The sequence below is a fragment of the Molossus molossus genome, unplaced genomic scaffold, assembly GCF_014108415.1.
Source record: "Molossus molossus isolate mMolMol1 unplaced genomic scaffold, mMolMol1.p scaffold_m16_p_1, whole genome shotgun sequence".
NCBI classification, from domain to species: Eukaryota; Metazoa; Chordata; class Mammalia; order Chiroptera; family Molossidae; genus Molossus; species Molossus molossus.
Genome location: NW_023425344.1, coordinates 248895305 through 248904341, shown reverse-complemented (window position 1 = coordinate 248904341; position 9037 = coordinate 248895305). Strand labels below are relative to the sequence as shown.

Below are 9037 nucleotides of genomic sequence, written 5' to 3'. Positions count from 1 at the left end.
GGACATACTTTGGACACTGACTTGGACGAGCCAACTGCAAAAGAAATTTATGAGTCAATCGGGGATATTTGAAAGCTGAGTAAATGTTGGATTGACATTAAGGAAATGCTGTTAGTTTTTTAACTGTGATAATGACATTGTGGTTGTGTTTTTAAAACAGAAAAGAGCTCTCTTTTTCAGAGATACATACTGAAAAATGCTCAGAAAACACCCTGTGAAATTGGCTTGCAAATGGTCAGGGTGGGTGGGGTGGGCGGTGGAGGGACAGCAGGAGGCTCGGCGGGAACCAGCCGGCAACGGTGACCACAGCGGGGTGACAGCGATATGAAAATTGTGCAACTTGTGATGCAAATATGCACCATTTCTCTAGTTTTGTGCTGTTTGAAATAATTCCTAATTAAAGGGTTTGAAAATCAACAAGCGAAATGAGTGCCGGAAGGGAGGCGGTTACAGAGGGACCCAGGGTCTTGGCTGAATCTCAGGCGGGACTGGGGAGCTGATTTGCCAGGAAAGAATGTTTCCAAGTGCAGAGGGGACCAGAGGGGGTCCCGGCCAGTGGGAGCCAACCATTCCAGGCTGGGTGCATTGAGGAGACAGTGCAAGGGGGTCCAGTTCTGCAGGACAAAACGCCCACCAGCTACCCCAGGCTCCCCTTCCTACATGCAGACCTTCCTGCCTATGCAGACCCTCAGACCAGACCGCTCCCTGGCACCTCATCATGCCATCTTGTCCTCCCCCCACCCAGGGCACCTTTCTCCACGCAGGGCTGCCCCCCATGCTCTCCCCAGGCCCCACCCCAGGCCTCTGCTCGGTCCCTGGCCCCTACCCCTTCCCCAGGCAGAGCTGGCTGCCTGGGGCGTCCTGCCCCGAGACCGGCACAGCCAGGCTGGGGCAGAATCAGCTGTGTAGTTTCAAATGCTCTTTCTTTTTCTGTTTTGGGAGAACGAGAGTTGGGGCTTTCGCCCTAAAATCCTGTGCCAAGCTGCCCTGGCTGTCCTCAGCCTCTCTCTCCCCCATCTCTCAGGCTCCTGGTTCCTATCAGTCCTATCGCTGCAGAATGACGCGCACTGCACCCCGGTCTCCAGAAGTCTCCCCAGACCCCCGGAGCCACTGCGCCCTCCACTCTCCCCCTTCCTGGCCCTTTGGCAGCTGCCAGACCCTCAGTTTCCTGGATGCACCCCCCCTCCCATCATCCCTCATTTCCCACTTTGTAAACCGGCCACCGGACAGCGCCCCAGCCCATTCGGCAGCCTGCTGCGTTGCACAGCGGCTCTGCGAGGGAGGGGCGCAGCCTGAGGCCACCCGAGGCAGGGCGGGCCACCCCTCTGGCGGCCCCCAGCCCAGGGTAGGTTGGCCCCTTCATGCTTCTGACGCAGTTAAAAGCTCCACCACAAGAGTAAAAACGCCAGTCCCTACTGACTGTCTCCCCCTCCTCACTTTCTGGGCTTCAAATGTGGCCCAGGCAGCCCCCTTGTGGCACTTGGGGGCGCCACAGACTCTTGGCTGGCGTCTGGAGAGTTCAGACCTTCTGCTCCCCGGTCCACTGCACCGTGAGTTGGCACAAATCTGAAATGGCCCAAGCCTGCCTGAATGCAGCCACCCTCCCCCTCCCCCACTCACAGCCCCCTCCCCACCCCTCCCCACTCCTGCCCAGTGCGCGGAATCTGTCCTGTCAGACAGAGGTCCTGGAGGGGCGGCCGGTAGGGGCCGGGGGGTGGAGAGAACAGGGGCTTTTCTTGTTATGATGTGGTTTGCATCTCTCTCGCAGAAAGAGAAACTGAGGTGCAGAGGCTGAGAGTGGTTGTCTGTGTCTGAGAAGGGGCTGGGGAACCTCCTCCATGAGTGGGTTCTACTGGGGGGCACTGCCCTGTGGTGAGGGGCTGCCCTGCAGACCGTCCCCTCCTGTGACAGCCAGCCTTTTCCCCTCCAAAACCAGTCAACCCCCCCCCCACGCCCAGATGTTCTCTGTCCTCTAACTCCCTGTCCACACAAACACGTCCCAGCCCCTCCGTCCCCATCTCCATCTGCTGGGAGGTGGGCAGGGCCCTTCCAAATCAGGTTAATAATGCCATTTTCATAAGCCTCTGCCCATAGATGCCACCACCTAATTTTGACTCTGCCCTTCACACGGATTGGGCCACAGAGGAGCTGGGATCTCAAGCACCGCTGGGAGGTGCTTATAACTAATCAATCCATCCCTGCCCACCCACGCCCCCCCAGCCTGGCTCGGCCTCCCTGAGCAGTCTTTAATAGCCGGGTGTGGTGGGGAGTCTCAGACAGACTGGGGTTCGATCCTGGCCTGGCCTCACACCAGCTGCGAGCCTGTGAGTACGGGACTTCGCTTTTCCTTGCCTCAGTTTCTTCATCCATCGAATGGGGTTTCTGAGGCCAGGGCTCAGAGCTCCTGCCTGCCGGGGAGAGTCCTGCGTAGACAGCCTCGCTCTGAGCTTGGCCCCTGCACTGGGCTCCATAAATCTCAACTGCCATCGTCCCCCCTGGCTCACTTGATTTACTGTGACTCACTCCCTGTCTCTCTCTCTCCCACCAGACTGAGCTTCGAGGACAGGACGCCGACTGGCCTCCAACCTTCGAGTCCTGCTTCCCACTCGGGTCTGGGCCTGGAAAGGTAGGTGCACTGGGGTGGCTCCGGGGGAAAGTACACGTGTCGCACAGGGTGCGGGATGCCTGGACACGCCAGGCTTCTCCTCCCTCGATGCCCCTGGTCTACCCAGACCGTCCTGGGAGGCGGGGGAGCTAGGAAGCGGCCAGGAGAGCCGTTTCTTTCCGCCTTGCCCCAGGTCCCACAGGCTGCTATATGCAATGCAAATTCTTGCTTTATTGGACACAGATGTGGGTTTGCATGTCATTTCTACCATGTACTGCATCTACTGTGAGCTCACAGGCCAAGGGCTGCCTCTGGCTGACTTTGTGTGTGTGGTGAAGCCCGCAGAGGGGTCTCTGCCAGGCAAGGTTCCCCTCTGCATTCGGAGCAGGGTCTCGGACAGGCCAGAAAGGTTTCTTTCTGGCGACACTTATTCGGTGCGTGCCTCCCTCCCTGGTCCCAGCAGCAGTCCACGAGCAGTCTGCTGTGAGCTCGGTTACTCTGAACTCCTTCGTCTCACTCCAAGCTGGTGGGGAGCCCTCTCACCCCCTTTTCAGGGGGAAAAAGCGAGCCTCGAAAAGGTGGAGGGAATCGCAGTGGTCACAGGTGGAGACTGGGAGTCAAGCCGCGTCTGCCGAGCGAGCTCGGGAGGCCCCCAGCCCCTGGCGGCCGCCCGCTGGTGCCTCTGCTGGGGCTGCCGCTGCTGCGGGCTGCCCAGGGCCACTGGCGGCTCTGGCGGAAAAGGCAGGGAGTTTGCATAGAGAGCATTCTCCCTGGCAACTAGCAGAGGGGCCGTAAAAAACCGAGAGGACGCCCAAGCTGCTTAACAGAGAGATCCACAGCAGCTGGACCCGGGAGGGGAGACCCGCGCCCTCCCCTGGGCTCTCTGAAGAACAGCAGGGCAAAGGGCTCCATCCCGGCTCCCAAAATGCAGGGGCAGAGGCTCCAGGGACAGGTGTAGACGGCCTGCTGTGATCGGGACCCGGACAGGCACGCGGACCCTAAAGCTGACCCTCGATGGGGGAAGGAGAGGACGAGGGAGCTGGCTGCCTGCACAGAGCTGAGGGCAGAGGGGCGAGGGGCTGCGAGCCACGGAGGGAGGCAGATGCAGAAAGCAGGGGAGGGCTCGGCGAAGCAGCTCCGTGTGCGAGCCCTGAGCGGGCTGCTCAGGGAGAGAGGGAGCTCCCTGTTCCGAGAGGCATCCGAGCAGAGAGAGGCAGGCCGGTACTTGGCCCGGAGGCTGCAGCGCGGCTCCCTGCCCGGGCTGGCAGCCCGCACGTCTAGGCCTCTGCGCAGCTCCTGCGGAGCTAAGTCCCGAGCGCGCGCGGGCGGCTGCAGAGAGGCAGCCTGGGGTCAGAGCAAGGATGCGCGCTTCCCCGGGTCCCTTGCCCTGAGCTGAATGGCAAAGGCAGCGCTGGCTGGTGGAGCGCCTCTGTCACAATGAGGCAGTGAGGGAGAGGCGCGGAGAATGGGGGTGAGTGCTCTCGGGGCCAGTGGAGGGAGGTGGGGGGCTGTCCTGAAGCCAACTCCCCATCTCAAGAGCCAGGCCACCTGGAGAGTCCCAGTGCCCGCCCTGGCTCTCAGGCTCAGAAAGGCTGGCCCGGGTCCGCCCAGGGGCAACAGGCTGGCGTAGAGGGTGGGGGGCAGCCTTCCTGGGGGGCAAATAGTAGGAGGGGGAACTGCTGAGTTGAGGGGCTGGCTGGTCACGGGAAAAGCAGGGCCCCTTCCTAAAGGCTGGGCACAGCCACCAATGGGGCTGGCTGCTGGACCGTGACTTGGATGCTCTGGGGACCCCTGAAAGCCCCTGATCCGGACGGAGCCGAGGGGCCTGTGTGGTGATGAATGAGGCCAACTCTGGAGTCTGGTGGGTTCTCCAAGCCCATTCATGGGGACTCAGTTCCCAGGAACTCTGGGTGGCTGGGGCCTGGATCAGGAGACCCCCGCTAGATGAGGCTCTGTTCCGCAGTTTCTAAAGGAGTTTTCTCGTCTTTGTTCCCGGTGGAGACACTCAGCACACGCGTGCGTGCGTGCGTGTGCATGTGCATGTGTGAAACAGGCTGGCTGAGGGGCCAGCCCAGATCCTTGTCCCTGAAATGACCAGGTGGCAGTGTCCTAGCCCACCCTCAGGGGCAGAGAGGCACCTCCATGGGGTAGAGAGATTCAGGGAGGTCAGCACCCCGGGGGCGTGAAGTCAGAGCCCTTGTCACCACTACCTGACTGTCCTGCTCCTAAGGAGCCACTCTGCCAGGGCACTGTCTGTCTGTCAGCCGCGGGTCCCCAGCTGCTCCGACCCGCCGTGGGGGGGCAGCATCGTGTTGCAGGTGGAGAGCTCAGGCTGGCTCCCTGCAGACAGACAGACAGACAGACCGCTGGCCGCCCACTGGAGAGACTTTGTTTCTCAAAGTCTCGTTTTGTTTTTCGTCATTGCTGTTGCTTTAAATGTATTTTAAAAAAAACGGACACTTTGAAAATGCCTGGTAAAGTGGTATTTACACGTGTCTCACAGTCCCTGCGGTCACGGGGGGCGGGGGGGTTCGGAAGGAGTCCCGCACCTAAGAAATCACACAGAGGATTCTGGTTGGGGTGGCTGGTGACTCAGAAGACGACTCAATGTCCTCGGTGTGGATTTAAAAACTCACTCACCCACATCCCTCGCCAGCCGGAGCCCTGGGACAGTAAAACCTTTAACCCCCGATAGGCAAGCTGGCTGGGGAGGGCTCCCTGAGGACGGCCCTGTCCCAGTCCCTCGCCCCAGGGGTTCCCAGGGCCCCAGACACAAACAGCCCGGCTCCCGGCTCCCGGGCCCAAGCGCGAGGAGTCAGGATGGAGCTGGGCACGGAGCTGGGGCAGCAGAGGCCCGGGCAGCTCCCAAACCGCCCGGGGAAACAGCCCCGGTGCAGCAGCCCACGCTCCGAGCAAACAAACCAAAACGTCGGAGAGAGGAGCCTTTGTGTCCGCAGCCGAGGAAGTTCACTTTTGTGTAAAAGGCAACACGCAAGTCGTGCTCCCACGGGGGCAGGCTGCGCTCAGGCACAAAACCCTCATTTAGGCTGGGCCCGGCCCAGGAGCATTTTCTGTGAAATTTAGGAGAAGTCAGGTTTAGCCAGAAGTTCTTCCAGGAATTATGAACCTCTGGAGACTGGAACCACTGTTCCTTCCGAGCCACCCCTGCCAAAGTCCATAAAACACGAGCCCAAAAAATCTGCCTGAACAGCAGCCTAACGTTTTATATATATTTATAAAAAATAAATAAAATAAACGATCGCCAAACTTTTCAGGAGAACCCAATTAGAGCCCCAGGGCAGTCCCTTCCCGGGCCCCCAGGTGCTGGGGGTGCACGGGGCTGCGGTGCAGGGGGCTGGGGTGCACGGGACTGCGGGTGCCCAGGACTGGGGTGCATGCAGGGTCTTTCCTCCCCGCTCCCATTGTCTCGGGCTCTTTCTCTTCCTCTGAGGGCTCCCACAGAAGCTCCGTCTCAGGAGGAGGGGAAGCGTTTCGGAGGGGATGAGCCAGACGAGGCTACTGACTTTTGTGTGGATGGCGTGTGGCTACTGTGCCGGCTGATTCGCTTATGTTTCGTTTTGGAGCCCGTGGGAGATTATTGCTGTGTTTAATAACAGGAAACTGAGGCACAGAACATCGCAAGGACTTAAAAAGACACGCAGCTCTCTGTCTGGTTCATAGCTGGCTTTGTTGCAAGATGGCTGGCCTCTTGGGGTGCTTCCTACTCACCCCCAGCCCCAGGGAAAGGAAAGGGACCTAGACCTTGAATGAGCTGGTGAATCCTCCACCCCAAGGGTGATGTGGACTGGGCATCGTAGCCCTCAACCCCAAAGCCTGTGCTCCTTCTAGCACATCCCACTGTCGCTAAGGTACAGGCACTACCCTCAACCATGTCCTCCCCCCCGAGCTGCCACCGTTGCCCCAGCTGGTGGCCCTGTCGTCACATGCTAGGACTCCCCTCTTTCACGCATTCTGGGACCAGCCCCGTTGCCCTCTGGCGAGGCGAGGGCCACGAGAGACGCACTCAAGCATTCCTAGGCTGTCCTGATGCCCCCGCAGCCCATCATGGTGCTCACGGCCGTGGGGCTCCCACCCCCGACCTGTGGCCCCCGGACTCTGGGTTCCGGGGCACCGCACACACGGCCACAGCAAGCCTGGGTGTGCACGCGAGAGGGCAGGACAGGGCAATGTGGGGCAGCGGGGTGCCAGCCGGGCTACCCGGGCATGTGTTTGCAATGTGACAGTATTCCGAGGACTCACCAGGGCCGCAGGGCCCGCAGCTCGGTCCCCAGCGCTGCCCGACAGCCCAGGAGAGTGTGCTGGTTTTCCGTGACAGGCCATCAGGTCCGGGCAAGACAGGAGCCGGGGGCCCTAGAAAGGGACAAAGGAGAGGGGTGATTGACATGTGGCTGGATGTGTGAATTGTAGAAAAACAGAAAACGTTGTCTGGGACTAGGAAGACGTGCCCATGAGGCATTCAGTTCTGGGGACTAAGCTTTGCTGGACTTTGGAACGTGGTGTCGGGGGGAAGCCGAGACGTTTGGTCTCGAAGGCCGAGGAGAGAGGCACAGAGGTGCAGGTGGGCCAGGGAGAGAGGGAGGGGCACGGGCTAGGCAGCTTCCAGCCAGACCCTGGAGGGTCTCACGTGCCAGGCTAAGGCCCTTGGACCACGTCCCAGAAACTCCGGGAAGTTAGATGGAGGATTTAAAGCAAGACAGTGACAAGGTCAAAATGGCATTTTAGAAAGATCACTCAGTGAAAATAAACTTTGCAAACTGTTGAAACAGCTACCCCACCTCTGAGAACATGGGGAGGGGGCGGTGTACCGCCGAGCCGCGGCCCCGCTCACTGCGGGGGCATTAGCGGTGCTGAGAGCGCCGGCCGCCGATCGGCCCCGGCGCGCGGCAGCTGAGCAAAATCAGACTAATTAAAACCTTGGTTCATGACATGCCCTCCTCATTGATCTATGCCAGGAACACTTCTATTTTATGTGTTCGTGTTTATTTATTTTCTCATATAACTTCACAAGCACCCATGAATCTTTTGGCCACCCCAAAGCTTCCACTGTGTGCGCGGGCACACACACACCCCAGCACACACACACAAACACACGCCAGCACACACACACACACACACCAGGGCGTGCGTGCGCGCACACACATACACACCAGCACACACACACACACACACCAGCACACACACGCACACACATACACACCAGCACACACACGTCTGGGGTTTTCAACAGGAGAGGAGGGTCTGATCGGCAGTGGGGCATACCTACCCTGGAATAGCAAACAACTCTTAAAAAGAATAAAGGAGCAGAGACCTATTGTCTTCTAAAATGGACCTTCGGATGTTGTGCAGAACTGGATTAATCATGATCTTTTGTTCATAGACACTTTCTCTTCACAGGTCCAGGCATGTCCCTGTTTTATGCTAATTTATGCATTCATATATTCATCTGTAATAATGCCATAAACACTCGGGAGCCCACTCCCCAACACAGACGGCAGCAATTACTTACACCTGCCTCCACCACCCGGCCCCCCGGGGTGAGGACCAAGGGCTTTCTCGGCAGCGGGGAGGAGGTTAAACAAAGCCGGGTAAGCGTGGATGGCTGGTGCCACCGCGTTGTTATAAGGACCGGCGTTGATCTTTATCATCTCCAAGCAGACTCCTGAGTAAAGAAAAACACGCTGTGCAGAAAGGAAATGGACACTATGATAGAGTTAATGCAGGATCTAAACAAAATCGTGCACTTTGTAGAGGTCTCTTTCTATACATATGCAAATGCACAGAAAAACATCGGCAACCACAACCTTGGAATCCTAACAACAGTTAATGCGAGGGGGTGGGGGAACTGCGATGCAGGGAGGGCTTGAGGCTGGCTTCTGCTTTTATCAGCAATGTCAGATTTTTAGTAATGAATGTGTTAATTATCAAAGCATTTCTCACATAATTAAACGTTTTTGGGGAGTGGGGTTTTTTGGTAACAAATACAAAAAGAAGGATATCTTGGCTGACGGAGCAGGAGTGGACACATGTCCCCAAACAAGATCTACAGGCGTAGGGGGTGATTTTATCCTGAAGATCCTCCCCTTTTTAACTTTATCTGTTCTAAAGCTGAGCCCGGGGCCCCGCGTGGCATGCCTGTGACGTGAGGCCAGCAGGTGTGCGCCTGGCGGCTGCGATTCCACCGCCCGCGGCCCCCAGTCCTCCCAGCGCCGCCAGCGGGGGTCTGCCATGCACCCACTGGGGAGTCCTTTCTCCTTGTCCATCTTTCAGAGGCCTGAAAGCTAATGCCCTGGCTCGTGTCCTCGGGGATTAGCTAACTGGAACGAGAATGTGACATGAAATGGGTCCCGGAGCAGGGGACATGGGTCTCCGGGGAGCAGCAGCCACGCAGCTCACATGCGTCGACAGCCGCAT

General features: G+C 58.6%; 1 non-coding gene across 1 annotated transcript; it reads right to left on the bottom strand.

Moving 5' to 3' along the window:
- Positions 1 to 7948: 7948 nt before the first annotated feature.
- On the bottom strand, positions 7949 to 8025 carry LOC118622698. Its single transcript, XR_004958112.1, has one exon. It is a non-coding gene; the product is annotated as a small nucleolar RNA SNORD112 (small nucleolar RNA).
- Between the last annotated feature and the right edge of the window lie 1012 nt (positions 8026 to 9037).